General features: G+C 48.3%; 1 protein-coding gene across 5 annotated transcripts in view; it reads left to right on the top strand.

Moving 5' to 3' along the window:
* The first annotated feature begins 812 nt into the window (after positions 1 to 812).
* CPNE2 (copine 2) overlaps positions 813 to 21,042 on the top strand; it is a 171,274-nt gene continuing 151,044 nt past the window's right edge. The window contains exon 1 of one of the 5 annotated variants that reach the window (XM_065566947.1): positions 813 to 1,337. The gene's annotated coding sequence lies outside the window, so the exon portion shown is untranslated. The remainder of the gene's footprint in view (positions 1,338 to 21,042) is intronic. The other 4 variants (XM_065566950.1, XR_010592520.1, XM_065566951.1 and 1 more) reach the window with 4 other exon arrangements.

The raw sequence follows: 21,042 nt of genomic DNA, 5'->3' as shown, positions 1-21,042 counted from the left end.
CCAAACGGGACTGTGTTTCAAGGCAAAATAACTCTCATTTTAGGCTGAAGTGGTTTATAAAGGCTAGATCAGCCAATGGGCACCAATCCCACGTGACCTAAGGGACCAATCATGCAGCTCCAATAGCAAAGGTTCAAAGGAATCCTCCCAGTTCACCAAGATTTTGGGAAAGGAGGAGAAACCTTTGGGGCTGGTGTCAGCGAGCGAACGAACCGCGGGCTGGTCAAACACATTGCTCGTGTGACCCCGTAAAAGCTAAAGGCCCCGATCCTGCAATCGGATCCGCGGGAGGGGGCTTCTTTCACCCCTACGGAGCTTTCGGGACGTTGTCCCCCCCCCCCCCCCCCCAGGGGCTCCGATTGCAGGATCGGGCCCTCCACTGACCGTGTCGTTTGTTTAAAAAAACGTTTTCCCAGGTTAGGGACACGGAAGGCTTCGCTCGTCTGCCCCAGCTGAGCGGGTTTCAAAGCAGGTCCTTGGGAGCCGGATTATTTTTAAAAATACCACTTGCGTTGCGTGGCATATTTGAGAGCGTCTCTTGCACGGTCGTTTGAGGGATATTTATTTACTTCGGAGGGGCCAGCCCCCTCTCGACAAAGCTATGTAAAGTATGTCTTGCCCTCCACGAACCAGACCCAGCCGGGAGCTTAAATTAGAAAGACCCCGCAACCCTGGGAAGCCCGGGGTGGTGGTGGTGGATTAAAGAAGCAGTTTCTGAAAATCAACCTCCCAGGGGGCTGCCTCCTGGTGTCTGTACGTTTCAGGCTGGAGAGGGGCGGGGAGGAGGTATTTCTACACCGGGGAAGCTGCCAGGCAGTCCCGGTGCAGAGTGCAGGGGAAGTGGCTCCCGGGGGGCGCCCCGCTGTCTCTACGCGGAGGCGGAGTGCCGGGGGCTGGGCGCTGCGCGCTGATCCCACCCCTCGCTCTCCCAGTTACCAAGCGCCGCTGCCTGGTGCGGCTGGTTCCGCAGCTCGCTCGCTCGCTCGCTGCCGGGGGAGCAGCGGTGCCGGGGCAGCTGCAGGGGTGCGCGGGCGGCGGACCCAACACTGCCGCCGCCAGAGAAGCGGAGCCGGGCGCTGCCCCGAGCTGCGAGAGCGCTCCCCGGGACCGGGGCACTGCGCGCCGCGGAGCCCTGCGGGTCTCCGCCCAGAGGAGCCGCTGCCTGGCCGGGGCGGCGGCGGCGGCGATGCCCGCTCGCTGATCCCCGAGCCCGGCGGGCAAGGCTCCCCCCTGCCCCGGCGCGGCTCTCCGGTGATGCCCCAGCAGCTCCCCGCGGCGGCCCCAGCAGCTCGGTGAGGAGCCCGGGGCCCCACCTCCCGGAGGGCAGCGGCACAGCTGTAAGTAGCCGCGGGCGGGGAGCCGCCGCTTCCAGGGAGGGGGGCGGAGCGGGGCCAGCTCCGGGGGACCCTCGGGAGCCTGGGGGTCTATTGCCCCGCAGCGGGCGGGGGGCCCCTCCGGGCTGGTGCGCTGTAAGTTTCCTGGCAGCGGCGCTGGGCGGTTCACGGGGTGGGGCTGGAGCTTGGCCTCACTTCTGCACTAGTTTCAATCCAGGAAACGGTTCGCCTCCGAGGGAGCGTTCCCGGCCGACGGGGGCTGGCCCTGCCCGTCCGCCCCCGACCCCGCACGAGCGCTCCGCGGAGCCCGGTGTGATTTGCACCCTTTGGGAAAGGACAGCCTGCCAGAGGCGGTTTGCAACAGGATCAACTGCAGTCGGTTACCAGCGTCTGGGTCCATCTAACTCCCCCTGCCCCGCTCAAGTCAAATGCTCAAGGCAGCCCCTGGCCCCTGTTTTTCCAGCCCTCCTTTTTGTGAGGTGCTGCCTTTCCCAGAGTCCACTGATGACACATGCCTGGCACCTGGGATCCTACCCAGTGTAGCAGGAACTAGGGGGGAAATCCCTACTGGTGTAGATGATAGTTAGAGCTGTGATTTCTTTTTCTTTTAAAGCTACTGGGTGCTCACGCCATCTAACAAAATCCAAGTCTTTAGTGCCTGGCAGGGAGAATCCATTACAGCACATGGACTCTGGATCTGTCTGCAGTGTGGAAGGGAAAACACTATTTCTTTTGCAGCTTCATAACTGTGTGTGTTTGCCACTGGAGGGGGGAGAAAGAAAAGGCTCTGCTAATGTTGGTAGGGGCCCACATCCATCCATCCTTAATGTTTAAAATACCACCCAGACATGAGAATCAACCTGATTCTCCGCAGCCGCTCTGGGACCTTCAGGGATCTGTTTAGAGTTGATGGTACGTGTGTCTTTGGGCACATTTTAAAGCCCGTTCCTCTCTCTCACCGTGTGCCACAAATCCTGCTTGCCTTCCTCCGGCCAGTAATTCAACTTACTCACTACTACTCCTTTGCTCCCGCTCTGTCTCCTCTATGAAGATAGTGCACTCTTCAGGGCACTGGGTGTTCGGAGCAACCACGCTGAGGCCCAGATCTGGCTTGTAGCCTCTTGGTTCTCCCATAGCACGTGGTTAGAGCAGCCCGGCTGACTTTGACGGGACTGCTGTTGTGAGTGTGGCGATTTAGGATTTAGCCTGGATTCACGGATGCCCAAAAATTTACCTTGCAGAAGAGATCAGTGACCCACTTTGCATTCTGATGGTTAATGTGCAGAGGCCCTGGACTCGGGTGCTGTGAGGTGTTGGATATCTTTCTGGTAGCTCCGTGGTACAGGGCCCCCCTCTGCTCTGCCCCACTTGCTGTGGGTTGGGAGTCAGAGTGAGCGGCAGCCAGCGGGTGAGCTGAAGGGCAGAGGTGCTCGTTTGCCCGCAGTTTGTGATGTGCCTCCACTTTTGTACCCTTCGCTGTTGGCTATTGTTCTCCTCCACCCTGTTTGCTTTGTAGCCGCTGGGTCTGCTGGAGCCTTGGGGGATGATTCACTATTTTGTATAGGAGGTGGTGGGAAGGGCTCCCTTTCTTTGTAAGAACAGCTTCCAGGGTGTTAGTGACAGCTCGGATGGCTCGCTGGGTTTAGGAAGTCCATCATTCGAATTTGGGCAAATAACTGAGCTACCAACAAGTAGCACGCTCCAAAGCTCCATCTAGGTTTGGGATCCACCGAATGCCATGAACACCTGGTGAATGACTTGAACAAGGAAAATATTTCCACTTAGCTCCCCCCTATTGCTAAGCTAAGATCCCGATCCTGTAACACTTCCTCATGTGAGTAACCCTTACTCACGTAGCCCTGTTGGAGTCCAGGGACCGCATGGAGCAATCCGGATTAATGTACTGGCATGCCCACCTTTGCTGTCACCAGGGAAACTGCAGTGGTGGGAATTTTGTGGCAAAGAAGGCCCGAGGGCCAGATTCAATGGAAAGTTTCATCAATGGCCTGTGGATCCAGCCCTAAATCAGGAGTAATTTCCCTGACTGTACCGAAGTTGCTCCTGAATGATGCTGGAGGAACTGGGGTGAGAGTCTGGCCTTTAGTGTAGACATATCCCTAGAGTTCACCTCTGAACCTTGGTGTTACCGCAGAGTTCTGTTCAGGGGCGGCCCTAGACTAGCTGCCAGCAACTGGCCCCCTAGGCGAACCATGCAATCAGCACCCCCCACCCCCAAATCCCCAGGGCAGATCTAGGCTGAAGGTTTTGGTAAACTGGGAAACATTGTCAAGTATCAGGGGGTAGCCGTGTTAGTCTGTATCTACAAAAACAACAAAGAGTCTGGTGGCACCTTAAAGACTAACAGATTTATTTGGGCATAAGCTTTCGTGAGTAAAAACCTCACTTCTTCGGATGCATAGAGTGAAAGCTACAGATGCAGGCATTATATACTGACACATGGAGAGCAGGGAGTTACTTCACAAGTGGAGAACCAGTGTTGACAAGGCCAATTCAATCAGGGTGGATGTAGTCCACTCCCAATAATAGATGAGGAGGTGTCAATTCCAGGAGAGGAAAAGCTGCTTCTGTAGTGAGCCAGCCACTCCCAATCCCTATTCAAGCCCAGATTAATGGTGTTGAATTTGCAAATGAATTTTAGTTCTGCTGTTTCTCTTTGAAGTCTGTTTCTGAAGTTTTTTTGTTCAATGACAGTGACTTTTAAATCTGTGATAGAATGACCAGGGAGATTGAAGTGTTCACTTACTGGCTTGTGTATGTTACCATTCCTGATGTCCGATTTGTGACCATTTATTCTTTTGCGGAGGGACTGTCCGGTTTGGCCAATGTACATGGCAGAGGGGCATTGCTGGCACATGATGGCATATATGACATTAGTGGATGTGCAGGTGAATGAGCCCCTGATGGTGTGGCTGATGTGGTTGGGTCCTCTGATGCTGTTGCCAGAGTAGATATGGGGACAGAGTAGGCAACGAGGTTTGCTACAGGGATAGGTTCCTGGGTTGGTGTTTCTGTGGTGTGGTGTGTAGTTGCTGGTGAGTATTTGCTTCAGGTTGGGGGGTTGTCTGTAAGCAAATACTCACCAGCAACTACACACCACACCACAGAAACACCAACCCAGGAACCTATCCCTGTAGCAAACCTCGTTGCCTACTCTGTCCCCATATCTACTCTGGCAACAGCATCAGAGGACCCAACCACATCAGCCACACCATCAGAGGCTCATTCACCTGCACATCCACTAATGTCATATATGCCATCATGTGCCAGCAATGCCCCTCTGCCATGTACATTGGCCAAACCGGACAGTCCCTTCGCAAAAGAATAAATGGACACAAATCGGACATCAGGAATGGTAACATACACAAGCCAGTAAGTGAACACTTCAATCTCCCTGGTCATTCTATCACAGATTTAAAAGTCACTGTCATTGAACAAAAAAACTTCAGAAACAGACTTCAAAGAGAAACAGCAGAACTAAAATTCATTTGCAAATTCAACACCATTAATCTGGGCTTGAATAGGGATTGGGAGTGGCTGGCTCACTACAGAAGCAGCTTTTCCTCTCCTGGAATTGACACCTCCTCATCTATTATTGGGAGTGGACTACATCCACCCTGATTGAATTGGCCTTGTCAACACTGGTTCTCCACTTGTGAAGTAACTCCCTGCTCTCCATGTGTCAGTATATAATGCCTGCATCTGTAGCTTTCACTCTATGCATCCGAAGAAGTGAGGTTTTTACTCACGAAAGCTTATGCCCAAATAAATCTGTTAGTCTTTAAGGTGCCACCAGACTCTTTGTTGTTTTTGGGAAACATTCTGCCCCTTTTTCCCTTTTAATGTTTTTAAGTGGTTTTTTGTTTGTTTGTTTGTTTGTTTGTTTGTTTGTTTGTTTGTTTGTTTTTTAAACAGAGGCTTAATTATTCGATTTGTCCGTCTGTCCAACCAGTGTTTCTGAGATCAGATAAAATAGAGACACAAAATTTTCAAAATAGATTTATACATGACGGCTAGATGATATTTCAGTCCGGTTTCAAATAAAAATGCATTAAAATATAAATTATAATTTTTATTATTACAAATCCAAAATCATCCGTTATGCTATCCTGCTTTAACTGCCATTACCACCACATCCAATATAGAAAGAAATAAGAAAACTCTTCAATGAACTTTAACCTGTATTTACAAAACACTCCGAATAAAAAAACACTCTGTGCTCTTAAAACATATCTTTGCTTGCTTTAAGTTTTGAAAATTCAGTCACTAGTTCTTTTAGATCCAGTTTTCCAACTATTTCATGCTCTATTGACATTGTGACAAGTCCAACAAGCCTCTCTTGCGCCATGGTTGAACGTAGATATGTTTTTATCAATTTTAACTTTGAGAAACTACGTTCCCCACTAGCTACGGAAACTGGCAAAGTTAAAAGAATGCGTAGAGCTATAAAAATGTTTGGAAAACTGTCTGTGAGTTTATTTTCAGAAACAAACTTCAGTACTTCTTCAGGAGTGGAATGTTTCTTAAATCATCTTGAAAAAGCCTAAAGCTCACTACACAAATCTGTAGCATCAATGTCTTGAATTTTCAGTTTTATACAAAAGTCTCTTATCTGTTTTGCTGTTTTCTTTTGCAAGCTGTGGATATCATATAGAAAGCCAAATACTGAATCTAGCTGCTGCATCTGTTGAAATCTTTTGTCAACCGAGTGAATAGCAGTATCAAGGACCGCGAAGTAGAAATTCACTTTGAACCTTTGTTTTGGGTTCTGAATGGGTGTGTCTCGTCCTTCATACGAAAACTGCTGTTTCTTTTGCCAAATGCGAACTGGCTCTGGTTCAAATTCTGTCAGAAAGTCTATTTCTTCAGCAAGCTCGAAGAATCTACCAGTGTTCCTTTGAACCCTTCATCACTTCTGAATTCCTCCAGAATATTTTTAGTTTGCTGCAGTTTTTGAATAGCAGGATGTATGTTCAAGTTCTTTTCCTGAAGCTGCTTCCTAGTGAGGTTAATCTCGAAAAGGATATTATACCACAAAATGAGTGAAGTCACAAATTTCAACTTGGAAAGGCCATTTGCAAGAGCTTTTGCATCTGAACGTGCCATATTGCCAGATGATCCAGTAAAGGTAGTACCATCATAAATTTCAATTAGGGCATCATAAATGTTTCCAAGTTCATAGTGAAGAGGCTTCAAAGCATCAATGCGACTCTCCCATCTTGTCTGACTAAGTGGTTTCACAGTTAGAGAATTCACATGGCGAGTCAGAATCTCCCAACGGCATGTTGAGCCTGAGAAAAACACATAAACACGTTGCACCAGGTCGAAGAAACTGCTTGCCGCCAAACAGCATCTAGCAGCATCATTGACAACCAAATTCAGAGACTGTGCACGTCAAGGAACGAAAAAGGCCCTAGGATTGATTTCCATCATTCTCCTTTGCACACCATTGTCTTTACCCTTCATATTACTCCCATTATCGTAGCCTTGGCCACGTAAGTTTTCAACAGATAATGACATTGTTTCAGGATTTGAATCCGGATTTGAATCAGTTCATTCTGCATATTTTTTCCTAAGCAATGAATCTGTGTTTCATGATCAGTTATTTTACGTAGATGCTCCTTCATGACTGGATCAAATAAAGCGAGGTGTTCAACAAACCAAAAAAAGTTTCCATTACCTGGAGTGTATAATTTTTTCATTTCTGCCGCAGTCGCGGAATGCTAAATTTTGCCCACCGAGAACTCTCACTAAAGCAATCAGATGCTCTAATATTTGTTGCCAATATTCTTCTTTTTCCTTGATCACATAAATTTTCTTTGATAGTTTTTCCTTTTTTCAACCGTAATTCAAGTTCTTTCCAATTTTGAAAACATTCCAAATGTTCTGTACTTCTTTCACGTGAAGAGAGAATTGAAGATCTGTTTTTCCAGTCCTTCGAACCATTTTCAGTAAGTGATGTACCAATTGCTTGATTTCTAAACAACTTGCAGCAAAAGCAAAACACAGAGTCCTTCGACAATGAATATTGTAACCAGTTTCGATGAATTTCTTCCCCATTAATGAGTTTCCTCTTGTAATGCTGAGCAGAGAATTTTCTTTTATTTCCATCCCTAGGGAAGGGAAATTCATGAACTTGTTCGGGTCCATGTTCCACGAGAATTTGCCGCACACTGTCATCACATCTGGGCCGTGAAGCTGGATCCCCACACTGTAATTTGTTTGTAACTTCCTCAACCTTTCTTCCTTCTACTTCATTTACTTCAATTTCTGCATGTGTCTCTGAAGGTGAATACATTTTCTCCACTTCCATATCAGTCTGATGTTGTGAGCTGCCTTCATCTAGAAGTAAGTTTCCATCATCTTGAGTTTCCAAACTGCTTCCATGCGGATGTGAGCTACCCTCCTCTCCAAGTAAAATTCCTTCATCTGGATGCTGTGAACTGCTTCCGTCTTTATTTGGAATAAAGAGAAGATATTTCAGGAAGGAGCCCTGCTATTTTGCTTGGTCCTTTTCCTTCTGAGCCTTTTGTTTACGATACTCAGCTCCTGAGGGTTTTCTTTTTCCTCTTTCTGCCATGGGGGATTTGAATATTGTTATGTGCTCCCGACTGCAAGCATTATAGCGTTAAGGATGGCTGACACACCCACCACATGGTTGGTGATTTAAACCACATTGCAGCCATCCCAACACTCTTTTCACTGCTTAACGGTTCAATGCTTAGTAACATACACTCACTTACCTATTAAAATAGTTAATTACAGTGTTTACACGGAAACAAAATGACCTTTTTCAACGTTATAACCCAACACCCATTGTTTGGAAAGTAACCCCTGCCTCACAGTTACCTGCTTGGAGTGTGACGCAGGACCAGTGCAACCATTTAGGCAAACTAGGCGGCCGCCTAGGGCGCCTAGTGGTTGGGGGCGCCTAAAAGCCCGCTCAGGTGAGGAGGTGGAGTGAAGGTGAGCTGGGGCGGGGGGGAGGCGCGGGGAGGGCCGCCTGCAGTAACGGGGGGGTGCACAGGGGAACCACTCCCTGCCCCAGATCACCTCCACTCTGCCTCCTCCACTGAGCACACAGCCCCCGCTCTAAGTCTCCTCCAATCGGTGCCACAAGCCTGCTAGGGGAGGAGAATTAGAGCAGCGCTGGTGTGCTCAGCGGAGGAAGCGGAGCCGAGGTGAGCTGGGGTGGGCTCCCCAGGCAGGGTTAGCTGCCGCGGCGGGGGTCTCCCTGGGCGGGGTTAGCTGCGGCGGGGGGGGGGGGTGTCTCCCCAGTCAGGATTAGCTGCCACGGAGGGGGGGTAGTTGCTGTGGGGGCTCCCCGGGTGGGGGGCTGGGTTAGCTGCCGGGGGGGGGGGGTTAGCTGGGTGAGGGGGGGCCCGCAAGGTGGAAGTTTCGCCTTGCACCGGCCCTGGTGTGACGTCATCACTTGCATAGTCTATTAAGCGTTAACGTTGTTACTTTTCTTTTATGGACCTTATTTAGTACATGTGAACCAGTTATAACAAAGAAAAGCTCATAATTATACAGCGCGATAATAACGCTAAGGTTTAATAACGCTTAAAGATACTCACATTTTGGATTTATAAGGTTGAAAGATGTTATTCTTTAATCTTTGGCACCAAGAAACACAATTTTCCACAGTATTCGCTCGATTCTTAACCATCTACCTGCGACGTGTGTTAAAATGACCGTTTGACATGTATCTACTCCTATATCTCCGCTCTACATGAATTTCCAGCTATGTGACCTTGATGTATATTCGAGTTAGGTGTCACGAGCATTGCAGCTCTTGCCGCTGACGGATGTGTTTCTTTGCGGCTGAGTTATTGGCTTATCAAAAGTGTGGAGTGGGTCATCTTGATCCTACGTCGCAAATTGAAAAAAAAATTGCTAAAATATATATTTGCAGTAAATAAAAGATTTGACATCTTAATAAATTCTCAGAAATGTAGAGAAATGAATTATAATTCATATTCTCTCCGTACGCACATGGGAATTGAAATAATGACATCTTCGTTATTTTATTTGTGTGGGGTTTTTTTTTTCATCTTTTTCATTTTTTTAATTTGATTTTTTTCCTCTCGTTCTGCTGCTCAGCTCCTGCTCTCTGTTAGCTTCCCATGTAGCCCAGGATTCAACTTCGCAGTTCTCAAGGCTGTTAATGAAGTTTGTTGGCTGCTAACATCGACACTCATGCATGGCCCTCAGAATGTTGAAAGTCGGGGGCAACGTTACAAGATACATCAAATGTTTTCCTTGACCGCAGTGGCAATGTTCAGTCTGTCACAGGACATTGTCTGTGCCTCTTTAGTGGATCAGAAAAAAATTAGGCAAGGCACTACGACAAACAGTCACATTAATAGGAGCAGTGAATAGACTTGATCTAAGGATGGCTTAGAGCAAGAGCCTTTGACATCTTAAAGGAACACTTTAAAATAAAGGGCTAGATCCTTAACTGGTGAGAATCGGTGTAGGGTAGAAACATTGACTTCTGATTTACTAAGCTAAGGATCTGCCCCAAAATCATAGTTAAGTGTCTTGTTAATTTGCTTCAGTTAGTACCAACAAAGGTTGTTAAAACATAAATTTTACAATAGAATGTCATTGCTTCATTTTTGCACTTCATTCAGTTTGAAGAATGAAACTAGATTAGCCTGTCACTGTATTGGCATTGTCCTGCTTTCGCCTATATCAGTTTTACAATGCTGTAAATTCACACACTTCCATGAATCAGAGGGGTAGCTGTGTTAGTCTGAATCTGTAAAAAGCAACAGAGGGTCCTGTGGCACCTTTAAGACTAACAGAAGTATTGGGAGCATAAGCTTTCGTGGGTAAGAAACGCACTTCTTCAGATCACTTCTTGCATCTGAAGAAGTGAGGTTCTTACCCACGAAAGCTTATGCTCCCAATACTTCTGTTAGTCTTAAAGGTGCCACAGGACCCTCTGTTGCTTTCTACACTTCCATGAAGTTACTCCTGACCTACATCAGTGTGGGTGAGAAAAGTGGGAGGATATCCAGTGGTTCAGGTGCTAACCTGGCTCTTGGGAGACTGAAGACCCGTTTCTTGCTCTGCTCCAGACTGCCTGTGGGACCGTGGGCAACTCACTTAGTGTCTCTGTGCCTCAGGTTTCCCACCTGCCCAATGGGGATACGAATACGGCCCCACCTCGCAGGGGTATTGTGTGGCTAAATACACATCTGATGGTAATACAGCCATGTGGGTACCTAAGATAGACAGAATCAGGCCTTATGTTCCTAGTCACTTTCACTGTCTGGGTGCCACGTACTAGGAGAGAGGACTATTGGGCTTGGGTTTCTATATCTTTAAAAATATCTCTATTCATATTGGATTGTATTATGCCATTAAAAAACCCATACAGCTGGGGTCTAAAGTATTCACAGTGAGTGACCCTTTACTGAACCTTGACATAGAATTTGAAAATCCGTTCCGTGGAGTGTATTGAGTCAGGAAACTAAGATGACCTAACCATGCAGGTACCAGATGAGGCTAAATGGACCCCATGGTTATAGTGACCTTCCTTGGGAGTGCCTTGGGAGTACATGGATGTGCCATCCTAGCTCAGCAACAGGGTCTCTGCAGAGTGAAGTCAGATGCTCCTTCCCGTTAGGGATGAATATATTCTCTTCTCAGTGCTCCATAGTGCTAGGGGTCTACTGAGGATCTCATCTGGCAGTGAGGAGTCCTCAGCATACACAAAGAAGCCAGGTGGCTATGTCTCCTCTCTGTTCTTTGGTTGCTATTCTGACACATCAGGTTTCAAAGTGAGGCATCTATTTTGAAGGCTGATGCACCCAATGAACTGTTTCTTTGAAGCTGCATGCTTCATAACTGAGAGTAGCATCGATTACGGAGCTGAACATATTGTCACACTTGTGCACGCATAATTGTCAGTGCACCGTCAGCGCACAAGTGTGTCTGCACAGGGGTGAGGCTATCTTAGGCCAAGATTTTCAAAGTTTTTAAAGTCAGACTCGTAAATCCATATTTATGCAGCCCAGCAAGTGGGTTGGATTTCAAAAGACTGAGCACCCAAGATTGCTTAGGACAAAACAGAGTGGATACAAATCGATGACTTATATATATATTATACACACACACACACACACAAAATTGGATTTTTTTGTTGTTCAAATAAGAAGTTTTTCATTTTAAAACAATCCTGTTTAAAATGAAATCTGAATTTACTACAAAATGTTAAGGGCCTAAACTACTTATAATGTCTTATAGCATTTAAGAAAAAAATTAATAAGCTAAATCTCTGAGCCTCTCTCACAAACTTTGAGTTAAAGGCGGCTCTTCAGGAATTGGGGGGGAAAACATCTGACTTTGCAGGCTGAGTTTTATAAACATGGTAAATAGGAGACTGTCTCATTTTCAAGAGATTTAGGCGAGTCGGAACTTAAGCTCCCGTCACTTTCATGTAGGGGAGTGTGGCAATTTTCCCAGGCTGACCTGAAATAATAAGTTTAATTCACTGACTACAGTTAATCCCTCTGTTTAATAAATGGTTTAGTTGTAAACATGGAACATCTTTTGATAAGAGAAGTTTTCGTATCGAAAACACTGACCGTTGTTTTGTTGAATAAAAATCAATTGTATGTGCTGTTTTGTGTTTAATTATATTCCAGTTACCATCTTAATGCAGCTTGATACAAATCATGAGCAAAAAGTTATCCAGTAAATAAGCAATATATCATTCACCATTTCCTGACATCCTAAAAATGTACAATAAGAATACAAAAATATCAAGCTATATAATTGCTTAAAGAAATGTGTATAGTTAGTGCAGCCTCCTAGGTAGGGGAAGGATAGCTCAGTGGTTTGAGTATTGGCCTGCTAAACCCAGGGTTGTGAGTTCAATCCTCAAGGGGGCCACTTAGGGATCTGGGGCAAAATCAGTACTTGGTCCTGCTAGTGAAGGCAGCGGGCTGGACTCAATGATCTTTCAAGGCCCGTTCTAGGAGATAGGATATCTCCATAAATTTAATTTAGGTAGCAAGAAGATGTATCAAATCTCGTGTAAAGGCTCTATTTTGCTGTAAACGTTTTAATGGTTATATCAACTAATGGGAACACATCTTTCTTTAGAAAATAACTCAAGTACAAATGGAAGAGTGGATTAAAATCGATTATTTAAATTGAGGCTTTCCATGTGAGTTTAAATCACTCCACCCCGTGCTCTGGTTGGCTGAAATCCAGCTAAAGCATCTATGCTGAGAAAGGCCTCAAGTTTAAGTCAGTTTAGCTAGTTTGCATTCGCTAAACCTGAGCTAAACTTGGCCACTCTTCTGGGTCAGAACAAACCCTGAGGTTGTCACAGTCTGGTCCTGAGTGTGCGTGTTTGCCACCCTCCGTGGCCTTGGCTATAAGACAGCTGCTTTACAAATTTTTTTGTTTTGTTTTTTAAATATATGGGGAAACAAATGAATCGATGCCTCGTTTCCAGACGTTCCTCTCTGCAAAAACGCACCCTGGTCAGATTATACCTGGGATTTATCCCAGGCCATGGGGACAATTTTGTGGGAGCCTTTTGCTTAAATTATCACCGGTTTTCATTGCCTCTCAGGCTTGGATCCTAACCCTGCAGTTGTTTAAGGGTCTGTATGGGCTCAGCATTCCCTAATACTACCTCTACTAGGCATGGGGTTTTTTTTTAGAATGCATTAAAATGACCTTCTCTGGAGCAGAGTATGTCTAAAAACACTGTTTGACAAGGAAATTGCGAGCTACAGTCTGAGTGGCTTTGTTGCCGTGTGGTCCGCCTTGTACGCGGAGAACAAGCTTCTTATCTGATCCCTCCTGCCTGTTGAAAGGAAAACAAGACAGCCTAGTCTCCAGTGATGTTAAATTACACGTGTTGGCTTGGAGATGCAGCTTGTAATTTTAAAGGCCTTCGGCTGTGGCTTTTTCTCCTGCCTTCTGCTGCGTCTCTCTTCTCTTCCCAGCAGGGCCGGCTCCAGGCACCAGCCCACCAAGCATGTGCTTGGGGCGGCGCCTGGAGGGGGGCGGCGTGGCGGGGCGCTCCGGCCCGAGAGCGGGGCTGCGACTGGGCTCGCCGCCCTCTCCGCGGCGCTCCCGCCGCCAGGGAGAGCAGAGCCGCAGTGGGCTCGCCGCCCTCCCCCCGGCGCTCCGGTCGGTCGGGGAGAGCGAGGCCCCGGCCAAGCTTGCCGCCCTCCCCCCAGCGCTCTGGCTGGCGGGGGCTCTCCGCCCTGCTTCTGGCACTCTGGCCGCCGGGGAGAGTGGAGAGCCCCGGCCGGGCTCACCGCCCTGCTCCCGGTGTTTCGGCCCAGTTGGGGATTGCGGGCCCGCGGCTGAGCTCAGCGCCCTCCCCTGCCGCGCGGGGGCGGCGGGTGGCTTTTTTGCCTAGGGCGGCAAAAAAGCCAGAGCCGGTCCTGCTTCCCAGGTCGTGGTGAACAGGTTGTGTCGCCCTAAAGCTGTTTGATCACATGGCACTGTGAACTGACTGGTTGGTGGTGTAGCAGCCAGGGTGGATTAACAGTCCTACCTGTTTGCTGTGATAGCACTGTCCATGGGGCTTTGAAACTGGCATTTTTGTTGCTTTTAAGTGCACTGAGAGTGATGATACTAGTCTCCGAGCCAGTAATAACCTAGGGCTGGATCCTGCTCTGGTTAAACTCCATGGCAGAGCTTCCATAGATGTCAGTGGAAGCATAGGTGGCAAGTTATATTAGAGTTACCATATTTCCACAAGCAAAAAAAGAGGACACTGGGGGGGAGGAGCCCCGCTCTAGCCCCGCCCCTGCCCCACCCCCATCCACTCCCTCCCACTTCCCACCCCCTGATTGCCCCCCTCAGAACCCCCAACCCCCCCCGCTCCTTGTCCCCTGACTGCCCCCTCCAGGGACCCCTGCCACTAACTGCCCCCTAGGACCCCACCCCCTAGCTAAGCTGCCCTGCTTCTTGTCCCCTGACTGCCCCCTCCTGAGAACCCCCTACGACCCTACCTGTCCCCTGACTGCCCTGACCCTTATCCACACCCCTACCCCATATTCACACCCCCGCCCCCAGACAGACCCCCAGGGACTCCCATGACCTATCCAACTGCTCCCCGCCCCCTGACAGGACCCCCCAGAACTCCTGACCCATCCAACCCCCTCTGCTACCTGCCTGCCTCAACCCCTCTCCACACCCCTGCCCCCCTGACAGCCCCCCCAGAACCCTTAGGCAGGTGGGGGCGGAGTTTGGGGGGGCAGATTCTGGGCACCACCAAAATTTCTACAAACCTGCCACCCCTGGAAGAGGCAGAGCAGGGGTGGAGTGGTGGTGCAGCCCAGTGCAGTGGGGGGGCTTTAACAGAAGTAAAGCTAACTAAGTGCGTGTTTTGTCCTTTGAGTGAGGTGCATTACTGTTGGTGGCACTTAGCACTTTCCAGGAGGGAGGGGGGAGGAGCAGGGAGCCACGCGCTCAGGGGAGGAGGTGGAGAAGAGACGGGGCAGGGGTGGGGCCTCATGGAAGGGGTGGAGTGGGGGCGGGGGCAGCGAGGTGGTGTGTGTCAGTGATGCGGCCTTCGGGCCAATGCACTAGTCCTCATTTGGCCCTCATGGTCATTTGAGTTTGAGATCCCTGGTCTAGATCCATCCTCTTTGGAACCCCCTTTCAGGTATCAGAGGGGTAGCCATGTTAGTCTGGATCTGTAAAAAGCGACAGAGTCCTGTGGAACCCCACAGACCAACAGACGCACCGGAGCACAAGCCCCTGGCCCATGCTCCAACACATCTGCTAGTCTACAAGGTGCCACAGAACTCTTTGTCCCCTTTCAGGTAGTTGAAAGCAGTTATCAAATATCCCCTCATTCTTCTCTTCTGCAGACTAAACAATCCCAGTTCCCTCAGCCTCTCCTCATAAGTCACGTGCTCCAGACCCCTAATCATTTTTGTTGCCCTCCGCTGGACTCTTTCCAATTTTTTCACATCCTTCTTGTAGTGCAGGGCCCAAAACTGGACACAGTACTCCAGATGAGGCCTCACCAATGCCAAAGAGATGTCGCAGTTTGTGGATGATTCCTTGAGGAGCTCAGCTTTCATTGAAAAGAAAAAGTACATTTCTACCCTTTGCCTTTGGTGGCAAAGAAAAGCTTGAAAAAGTGCATCCAAAAGGCTCACAAAATACAAGGGAAATAGAAAGAACCTAATATTGTTTTAAGCAAATCTCTAGTTATTCATTCATTCATTTTCATTGAGGAGGGAAGGGGCATGACTCATGGGTTTTGAATGCTTTGAATTGGCCATGCTGTTTCCTTGCTGGACATTCAGCTCTGCTAGGGCTGGTGATACAGGTTTCATCACAGGAGCAGAGTAAAATTTTCTAAAGCCCCTAAGTCAGTGGTTCTCAAACGTCTGTAGTGGTGACGCCTTTCACATAGCAAGCCTCTGAGTGTGACCCCCCTTATACATTACAAACTTTTATATATATATATATTTAACGCTATTATAAATGCTGGAGGTGAAGCGTGGTTTGGGGTGGAGGCTGACAGCTTGTGACCCCCCCCAGGTAATAACCTTGCGACCCCCTGAGGCATCACGACCCCTAGTTTGAGAACCCGTGACCTAAGTGGAAGGAGCCCAAATTCCAGTTTCAAAAGCATCTTAGTCACTTGGGCTCCTAAACCACTTAGGCGTTTTTGAAAATGGTATTTAGCCGCCCAAATCACCCTCCATCTCTGAGATCTGCTCTACCTGCAGTTTTCTACATAGCCTCCTGGGCCCAAATTAAACCCTGGGGTAAGCTCATCAGAGTCAGTGGCGTTACACCTCAGACTAATTTGGCCCAAGGTATCTCTCCCTACACTCTGAATTTCTGCCCCTTTATAATTGAGAGCTCATTTCATTTGACAGGTTTATTTAGGGGGGAGGGATAGCTCAGTGGTTTGAGCATTGGACTGCTAAACCCAGGGTTGTGAGTTCAATCCTTGAGGGGGCCACTTGGGGATCTAGGACAAAATCAATACTTGGTCCTGCTAGTGAAGGCAGGGGGCTGGACTCCATGACCTTTCAGGGTCCCTTCCAGCTCTAGGAGATAGGATATCTCCATTAATTTAATTTACAGAATGAATATGTGAAGAAACCTGGCGTTTAGACTTGCTCGGTGTTACGGTGTGTAAGGAGGAGGATGACGGTGACCCTGCAGGTTCTAGACCTGGTTGAAACTTTGGAATCTCCAATCTGTGGGAGATCCGACATTTTGAAAGAGTTTTTGTTCCAAATGGGAATGAAAGCCCACATTTCGAAAGGAAATTCCTGAAAAAATTCCCAAAGGGAAGAAACAACATGTTTCCATTCCGTTTTCCCAACACAACACAGAACAGCTGGCTGCCCCAAGTCCCTGGGCTCCCCTGACTGCAGGGGCTTCCCAGGGCATCCCCCATCACAGACTGGGGACCCTAGAAGCCCTGATTGGTTTCTGGGGCTTCCCGGCTCCCAGCGCCACGACAGGAAGCCTAACTCTGAGACAGGTTGACGGCAGGGTTGCCCTGGATCCACGGACTGGTCTCTCTAGCACCTACCAGCTGGCAGGAAAGCATTTCAGCAGAAGTTGGTCAAAACCCAAACATTTTCGCAAAAGACTTCTGTTAGAAAATTCCAATCTGTTCAATGAAAAATTGTTTCATCAGAAAGCTCCTGACCGGCTCTTTTAGCTGGCATTCTTTCCCTTGAGTCAGTACTGAACCAGTGCCTACCACTGGACTGGGGCACTGGGCAGCCTGAGGTGCCATCACTTGGATGAGACATCAAACTGAGACTCTGACAATGTGTGCCCATCAAAGACCCCCATGTCACTTATTTTCTCCCCAAGGTTAGGAATTGGGATATTCGTACTCTCCTGGCTACTCACTGCGGGGAGCTTTGTCTTGACCCACTGTGGTTTCCACTGGATACGTTATTCTGCTTGACCACTTATGTTATACTGTTCAGTGCAGTATTGCCAGCCTCAAGTACTCAGAAATTAGGAGTCAGGCACCAAAATAAATCATGAGATTGGCTAAAAAAAGCATACAATTTTTAAATATAATCAGTGTTGGGTTCTTTTTATTTGCCTGCTGGTCGATGAGCCTTTAAGGGGATTACGTTTTCAAGCTCTTTTCCAGAACTACAAGGACTAGAAATGTACCTTTTAAAAAATATATAAATTTTGAGATTTTTCACAGGATTCCGGGAGGTGGTGCTTTAAGAAAAACATCAACTGCCACGAGACTTGCGTTAAAAAATCACAGGAGTTGGCAACATGGGTTGTGTTGCTAAACAGCTGTGTTCCACTCCAAAAGCGGCTGCACTACAGTGGAGGGCAGGCTGGTACCTGTACACACAGTCTGCAAAGCCCTTTTCCTCCGAAGGACCCCAAAGAGAGATTTTTTTCTGGGCCCTGGTGTCCAGCTTCTGCAGTGGGTTGGTCTGTGTGATGGTTCAGATGTGCTTTTCACCCGCTCTATGCAGTCTCTAACGCGGACCTCACCCCCTCCTGCACCCCAACCCCCTGCCCCAGCCCAGAGCCTGCACCCAAACTTCCTCCCAGAGCCTGCATCCCTCACCCCTCCTCCCACACCTCAACCCGCTGCCTCTGTCAAAGTACCTCACTTTATTTTCATTTACTTCCCATTGCTTATAATATAGGAGGAGGAGGAAGAAAAAAACAAATGAAAAATGGGGGGGAGATAAGACAGAATATTCTTTTTCTTGGCTGGGTCCCAAGCGGGGGGGATGAGGCGGGGCTGAAAATGAAGTTGTGCACAGGGCCCGACTAACTCTAAATCCGCCACTGCACAACATGCTTCCTCATGTCACGCTCCCGCCTCCCCGCTCTGTTGTGTAAATTTCACTTGAATAAGGAACCAGGTTTTGACTGGCTGTACGTGCCAAAATGTGAGGCTTTTCACCCTGTTATGTTGCATCTGAGTCTTACTGTCCTAAACGAATACTGTGACTACCTCAGTTTCCCTCTGTACGGCACCAGTGCCTAGGTGGTGGGAATTGGGTGTGTGACTTTGGCTGAGGCCTTCAGGGCAGGTGAGGATACCCAGCTGCCTGCAAGTAGGTGATGGCTGATGCCCTCCGTAACCTGAGAACCAGGAGGGGGATGCGACCAGGTGACACTTTGCCCGGGAAGCAGGACAAAGACCGGAGGAGAAGCAATGTGTGTGTTGGAGGCCACGCAGCGGGGTCCAGGGCAGTCTGCTGTGGGGAGTGCAGGGCGTCCGGCCTGGGATTCCGCCAAGATGGAGTTGGCTGAAAGTCACGGATTTCTGTGTTAACAAATTCTGTTCTACGCTGTGTACCTGTCGACTAATAAACCTTTTACAACGCTGGTTGAGAGTCACTGCTGACTGTGGAATTGGGGTGCAGGGCCCTTTGGCTTCCCCAGGAGCCCCGCATGGGCGGACTCGCTGCAGGAAGTGCACGGTGAGAACAGGGATGCTGAATGCTCTGAGGTCAGACCCAGGAAGGCCGAAGCTATGTAAGCTTCTTGCCCTGGTGACGGTATGCTCAGAGAGAGGAGCCATGCTCCCCAGAGTCCTGGCTGGCTTCATACGGAGCACTTCCAGAGCATCGGCCCGGTGACTCCATGACAACCCCACGTGACCCCTCTGTGCTGTTGAGGACTGTTTGGAAGAAGCTGGGATATGCCACTTCCTCACCCAAAGCTTCTTTCTTCCCAAAAGGTTGTGGCCTATGTCACCAGCCCTCCTCCTTTCCATAACACACGAACCATTTAGGGTAAACAGAAGCGGCAAAGGGGAGTTTCAGAGAGTGAAGGTGCAGCTCCTGTGTGTTGAGGTGTTTTCTGTGAGGCTTGTGTGGCTGGGCTGTTAGCCCCTGGACCAGTCAGGTGAGGCAGGTCTGTTTGTGTCACTGAGGGCTGTGCGGCTGGGACCCTTGGGTTTTGAAAAGAACCCGTGTTTGAAGTCGGAGTGGTTAATCCCGTCCTCTTAATGAGGGGGTAGAGCAGACAAGCAAGTCTTAGTATATAGATTGGTTGCCAGGTGAACAGGAGTGATAAACATTCAAGTTTCCGTGGGATTCCTTTTTTAGGTATGGCTCTATACCACATAACGAATATGGATGATGAGAGAACAACTGCTGTGGCCTGCCTTGAGTGTGCTGTTTTCTGTTCTGCTGGAAGACCGAAGTGATTTCAGGTGTATGAAGTACAAGCTGCTGGACATAGAAGATATGTGGGTTGGAAGCACAAGATTCAACATTGTGCAGTATCTGAGAAAACAAAGCCTTCATGGACAACCAGATTTGGAAACTGCTGGAACAGATGCCACAAGGCGAAGGTTCAGTGAAAAAGGAACCAGAGAGAGAAGAAACCAAAGAAACGGACTGGAGATTTGTGGCCAAGAGGGGAAAGAGAGCCAGGAGGCATTCAACCCAGGTAGAAGCATCAAAACATTATCAGATGCTCAGTAAGTCAACTCTGGAAGACCCTGTTTCTGGAGGACTAGAACAGAAAGCTACAGGGGACATAGCTGATGGGCATCCTTGCTGTATGAAGCAAGCAGCTATGAAGAGGGTTATTCAGCCATCCTAAGAAAGCGAGCCGTCCTCATCAGCAACTGCGTATTAAGAAGAGAAGACAGAGAATTTAGCAAAAGACGTAAGAGCAATAGGACAGCATGCTGTCTCCCTCTAGCAGAAATACAAGATGGGACGGGTTCCCCCCAGGGTACCAGATGGAACTGGGGTACTACTGAGCCCGCCTCACCCACCAGGCTGGGCTCCCTATACATTGTACTGCTGAGGCAAGCCAGCCCAGCCCTCCCTCAGGCTTCAGACTGCACTTTACCAGCCCACATACAGGTAGGGACACATCCCGCTGCAGCTTTACACACAGATGCTGAGATCAGCTCTGCATGGCGAGGCTCAGCTAAAGAACTGCCCAGTTGCTCAAGTGCACACCCGCCTCTAGAGGGTAAACCCAAAATTATACCGTCTTGCGCTGCACATAGAACTGGACAATGCAAGCTCATAAAATTCGCCCCCTCCCTCAATCTGCAGAAAGATATGCAACAGCTTTCTGCCCCAAGTTATAATTTCCACACACTGGTTATAGACAAAACAAAATCAAGTTTATTAACTACAAAAGGTAGATTTTAAGTGATTGATAGCAAACAGATCAAAGTAAATTACCTTAGTAAATAAACAAAACCGCAAACTGAGTTTAATACACTAGATAAGTAGGATATGAATTAGCAAATTCTCACCCTGAGTGATAAACAGGCTGCCTTGGCTTTCCCAGGTTTTAATACACAGGCTAAAAATCCTTCTAGCCTGGGACCATCACTTCCCACAGTTCAGTCCTTGCCCCTCAGGTGTTTCCAGGTGTATTGTAGCAGGGACAGTGAGGTCCCATCATGATGTTGTTGTCCCCCTTTTATATCTTCTTCCCACTTGCTGGAAAGCTCTCTTGCTGTGACCTGGGTCAAACAGTTCCCATTGTGTAGTGCTATCTCTGAGAGGTTTCTATTGTACACAGTTCTTGGGGTAATCCTTGTGCTTGTGTGCATTTCCTCAATAAGCCATTAACATTGTTTGACCTTTTTACTGTTGTACCTGAAAGGCTGCTTGTGAGTGTTTTCAACCTCAGAACATGTTTCAGTAACACATACATAGCCAAACTTCATAACTTCACATACGACGATAGC

Source organism: Chrysemys picta, chromosome 14 (genome assembly GCF_011386835.1).
Source record: "Chrysemys picta bellii isolate R12L10 chromosome 14, ASM1138683v2, whole genome shotgun sequence".
Classification (NCBI taxonomy): Eukaryota; Metazoa; Chordata; order Testudines; family Emydidae; genus Chrysemys; species Chrysemys picta.
Note: the sequence above shows the minus strand (reverse complement) of the source record. Positions and strands in the feature narration are given on the sequence as shown.